This window comes from Vombatus ursinus, unplaced genomic scaffold (assembly GCF_900497805.2).
Source record: "Vombatus ursinus unplaced genomic scaffold, bare-nosed wombat genome assembly UNPS02014794.1, whole genome shotgun sequence".
Lineage (NCBI taxonomy): Eukaryota > Metazoa > Chordata > Mammalia > Diprotodontia > Vombatidae > Vombatus > Vombatus ursinus.
This window is the reverse complement of record NW_020954572.1, coordinates 3,642,633-3,648,454: the sequence shown is the minus strand read 5'-3', so window position 1 is coordinate 3,648,454 and position 5,822 is coordinate 3,642,633.

Here is a 5,822-nt window from a genome sequence, read left to right as displayed (position 1 = left end):
TAAGAACTAATGAATATGATGAATACAGAAAAGCATAGAAAAACATGTCAGCTAAGTGTCACAGTGCATAGAGAGCTGGTCCTGAAGTAAAAAAGATTGAGTTCAAATCCTATCTCAGATACTCAGTAGTTATGTGACATTGTGAACATCATGTGACCTCTCTCAACCTCAGTTTCCTCATTCGTAAAATATAGCACCTATCTCAGAGGATCAAATGAGATAATATATTAAAGTGTTTTGAAAACCTTAAAGGCATATATAAATGCTAGCTATTATTATTACATAAACTGTTGAAAAGTAGAGTCCATATAAGAATGTGTATATACATATGTACACATATGTATACACACATAGTGACTACAACAATGTAAATGAAAGGAATAATCACAAAACAATTGAAAGTGCAAGTTGAAAAATTACAAAGAACAAGAATGACCACAAAGAAGAAATATAAGAAGACATCTCTCCCTCAGAAGTGGGGGATCCACAATTCTGGAATATTGCATATATTTTCAGGGGGTTTTTTTCAGTATATTGATTCTTTTTGTTGATTTCTTTTTCTCTTCTTCCTCTTTTCCTTTTTTTCTTAAAAAATTATTTACTACATAAAATGGATCTCTGGGAGGGGAAAAGGGAAAGAACACAAGAAGAAATTTAGGTGATGTAAAACAAAATATATAAACAATATTTAATTTTTTAAGATCATAGAGAATGGGAGAGGTGCTACAGTAAGAGAGAAGGGCAAATTTTATTTTAATTATCAAGAAAATCAAGAAGATAGATTCTACAAATGACTTCAATTCAAATGACTTCAATTCCTGACAAAATTCAGAACTCAGTATTGAAAGGATAGTTTCTGATCATTTAAATAGGGAAGAGACAACATAGCTTCATCAAGAAAAGAGTTGTAAAAAAATAAAAAAGAAAGAAAAGATTGTGCTTAAATAACTTTATTTACTTTTAGGATAAGATAATTAGAGTGGTAGAACAGGGGAATGATATTCTGCCACGATCATGAAATTTTTAAGTGAAATGAAATTGGGAGGGATAGCTATCATGGAAGACAGAGCTCAAAGCCGAAAAGATACTGACAGGCTAGAACAAAATGCAAAATATAATTATATGAAATTTCAGAGAGACAAATTTAAAATTCTACATTTGGGCTGAAATTATCAACCTCACAAATATAGTTTAGGGAAGACATGATTGCACTACAGTGTGCAAGAAGAAGATACGAGAATTTTAGTGAACTACAGGCTCAAAATGAGCTTGGTCTGACATGGCAGCCAAAATAGCTAACACTAAGTTGCATTGAAAAAAAACATTGTCCCTGCCTCAAGTCTCTTCCTGTTTTAGTCCATTCTCCACACAGCTGCCAAAGTGACCTCATTAAAGTACAAACCTGATTATGTTACTCTCTTGCTCAATAAATCCCACTGGCTCCCCATCATCTCTAGGATCAAATATAAAATCTTCTATTTGCCTTCTAAAGTCTTTCACCATGTGTTTCCCTTCTACCTCTCCAGTCTTCTTTTACTTCCATGTACTTTACAATCCAGAAGCACTGGCATTCTTGCTATACCTTGCACTAAACACCACTACTTTTTCTTGGCTATGCCCTATGCCTGAAATGTTCTTTGTGCTGACCTCTGGCCACTGGCTTCCCTGACTTTGTTCAAGAGTCAGCTCAAATCTGAACTTCTGTAAGAAGGTTTTCCAAATCTCTCCTGTACTGATACCTTCAGTCTAAGATTATCTCCCATTCACCCTGTATATATACATTACCTTGCATGTACATTGTTTTTTCATGTTGCAAGCTCCTTAAGGGCCAAAATTGGTTTAGCCTTTCTTTATTTGCCCAGTGTTAAGCACTTAATAAATGCTTGTTGACTGATAGACTGGAAGAGCTGCAGATCAAATCATATTGGGAGTACTTTGTTCAGTTCTGGCCACCACATTTTAGAAATGATATTGACAAGCTGAATTGTATGAAGAACAGGGCAACTAGGATCCTATGGGGATTGGAAGCCATGCTTTATGAAGCATAGATCAATCAAAATGTAACAGAGGTCTGGTGCATGCCTAGACTACATCAGATGGAATCTTTCCACATGGAATACAGTCAGAAGCTACTTCCAGAAGAATTGTGACGGTGTGTAAGAGAAATGCCTTGGGGATACTGGCACATGAATGGACATTCTGTAACAGGTTGGCTGTTACAAGTTGGCTATTCATGTGTTTGAAAGGAGCCTTTTTCTATTGGTTTTTTAATCAGAATTGTCAGCATCTTCAAATAGGCCTCTAAGTTTCTGGTCCTTAGACTTCTTGCTCATTCTTTTTCATTCCAAGCATAAAGGCTAGGATCTCTATCTTGGAGAGTTTTCATAAGTTATGGGATTGAGCTGCATAAATCTGAAAGTTGGACCCCAGGCAGAATGTGGCAATCAATCCAGCATTAATACCCTGGGGAAGAGGAAGCAACCTTGAGGAGGACCTTTGGGATTCCAGCTTGATGGAGGCTGAGGTAAGGACTCGTCCAACAGAGATGACACATTTGGACAATGACTTGGTGGGACTAATGTTATATAAGAACTGAGCAGTTTATGACACTAATTTTCCCCAACTCCCAGAGACAAAGGCAGTGTAAAAGCACCCTGAGGTGCTAGGGATAATATTTGTACACTTGTTCTTGCTATATCTTTGAAGTAAATATCCTTTTACAAAAGATAATTGATGCCATGTGGTTAAATATTGCTTGAGTGATAGTGACTGGTCCCCTAAAATGGGTGGGGAGAACACAGTGAGTGGGGGCTAGAGCCAACTGCAGTAGAGAAAAAGTCATCCCCAACCCTTCAAGGCACTCTGGAACTCTGAGGTGAGATGGCCAGTGTCTCTGATAAGGGCCTCATTTCTAAAATATGTAGAAAATTAAGTCAAATTTATAAGAATACAAGTCATTCCCCAATTGATAAATGGTCAAAGGATATGAACAGGCAGTTCTCAGATGAAGAAATTAAAGTCATCTATAGTCACATGAAAAAATGCTCTAAGTAACTATTGATTAGAGAAATGCGAATCAAAACAACTCTGAGGTACCACATCACACCTATTAGATTGGCCAACATAATAACAAAACAGGAAAATGATAAATGTTGGAGAAGATGTGGGAAAATTGGAACACTAATGCATTGTTGGTGGAGTTGTGAAATGATCCCACCATTTTGGAGAGCAATTTGCAACTATACCCAAAGGGCTATAAAAATGTGCACACCCTTTGACGCAGCAATAGCACTTCTAGGGCTATATCCCAAAGAGATCATACAAATGGGAAAAGGACCCACATGTACAAAAATATTTATAGCAGCTCTTTTTGTGATGGCAAAGAATTGGAAATTGAGAGGATGTTCATCAATTGGGGAATGGCTGAACAAGCTGTGGTATATGAACGTAATGTAATACTACTGTATTGTAAGAAATGACGAGCAGGCAGACTTCAGAAAAACCTGGAAAGACTTTTACGGACTGATCTGAGTGAAGTGAGCAGACCCAGGAGAACATTGTACAGAGCAACAGCCACGTTGTGTGATGACTAACATTGATAGACTTAACCCTTCTCAGCAATTCAAGGATCTAAGATATCTCCAAAGGTCTCCTGATGGAAAATGCTATTCACATCCAAAGAAAGAACTATGGAGTTTGAATGTAGATCCGAAGCATACTATTTGCTATTTTTTTCTTCTGTTTTTTTTTCTCTTTCTGATGGTTCCTCCTATTGGTTCTAATTCCTCCTTACAACATCACTAATGTGAAAATATGTTTAATAGGAATGTATCTGTATAGCCTATACCAGATTTTGAGCCGCCTTGGGGAGGGAGGTGAGGAGGGAAGGGGAGAAAAATTTAAAACTCAAAAGCTTATGGAAGTGATTGTTGATAAATCAAAATAAAGAAATTTTAAAAAAGAAAGTGGAATAAGTATATCTCATTACAGAAGGAATTTGGGCTGTTGATCTTGGAAAGTAAAAGACTTAAGGGACACATAACAGTTATTTTCAAGTATTCGAGAGCCTATCACGTGAAAGAGGCATTAGATTTGACAATCTTTGTATTTGCAGAGCTCTCTTGTGGGAGGAGGAATATATTCATTCTGCTTAGGCCAGGATGGGGGAGTCATTGGAGGTGAGCAGAACAAGTAATAATGGGTAGACATTGAAAAGAGACACATTTCTACTCTATATAAGTAAACATTTCCTAATAATTAGGGCTTTTCAAACTTGGAATGGGCTACCTCTGAAAGTTTTGGGCAATACTGTACAAGTGATTCTTGGGCAGGTTCAGGTTAAACTAGATAGCTTCTGAAGAATTCTGTGACTTTATTGGATAGCTGTTTTAGGGCTACAGGATAAAGACAGATCCATGAAGTGGACACTAACTGCAGCAGGGAGCCTACAGGATTTCTTCTGAACTCTAAATAACTTCCAAATATCACAGCTTCCAACTCCTAGAAGGGATCTCTTTAGAGCATTGATGGGAAACTAAACAGTAGGAGAGAGGAGGTAGCTTAGTATTAAAACTATAAAGCACTTTATATGAATGTAAGATATTAATTATCATCATTATTACTAGAGTCTTTACGTGAGCTCAAGAAATATGTAGGTGTGGTTCTGTGAATATGTCCTTAAACTTTAATCAAGGGATTGATTCATCCAACAAACATCTAAGATTGTTTACTGTGTACTGAGTACTAGGCAAAGGGGACAATACATTATGTAGATGAGACTAAGCCTCTGCCCTCATGAAACTTGGTACATTATAGGGGTGGGACACTAATACAAGTAGCCATATGGAACAACATTACATAATAAATGCATTGCAGAGATTTTTTTAAAGTGCTATTCATTTATTCAGCAAATATTTAGTAAGCTCCTACTATGTTCCAGGCTCTATGCTAGGCTTTGGGAATACAAAGACAAAAATTAAAGAGTCCATGCCTTCAGGTTGTTCACATTCTTCTATCACCAGGTGACACTTCCAACTTCTAACCTGATCCTATTCAATAGGAAGGTTCAGGTGCCGAGTGAACCCCAAGTTCATTCTGGTAATTATGGTGCTCCATTCCCACTGAAAGGAAGTGCTAAGGAAATGACAAGCTTTATTTGATTCTCAGGAAGACCTTCTCTTCTCTAGCTCTGTCTCTCCATGGATGGCTATCCTTACTTATTAGCCTAGGATGTGAGGTTAATATGGCTTTACCCACTTAGATCATCTTTGAGCACCCACCTATCAGCTTAACCCTGCCTCTTCCCTTCAACTTGCTATATTTCACTGACTTCTAATTACATGTCATAACTCCCTACAAGAAAAGGCAGAAGATGTTCTGTTTTGATCTTGGCGTAATAACCATAAAAGCACTGAACACTATGTGATAAAATGATGCATGATAAAACTCCCAATTGCATGCCTTTGATCTTCCCCAGAACAAGGCAAGATTAACCATCTCTTGTCCATCTTGAATTATAAAAGCTCCGTTAGATCCTTCTATATTCTTGCTATCCTCTCCACATAGCTTGAGAATTGAAAGCCACTCCTGGCATAGTGCCTGGCACATAATAAGTGCTTTGATAAGTGTTTGTTGATGGGCTGACTTCTGAGATGGTGTACATTGGCAACTCCAAAACAAGAATATCTAGGAAATGGTGTGTTTAGTTCTCCATGGGCACTTATCCTATGAGCAGACAAAGGAGGTCATGACTCAAAAAATTCTCTCTATTATGTCTAGAAGCTCTTGATTCGCTTTAGGTTATGTTCTCTGCTTATATAAGT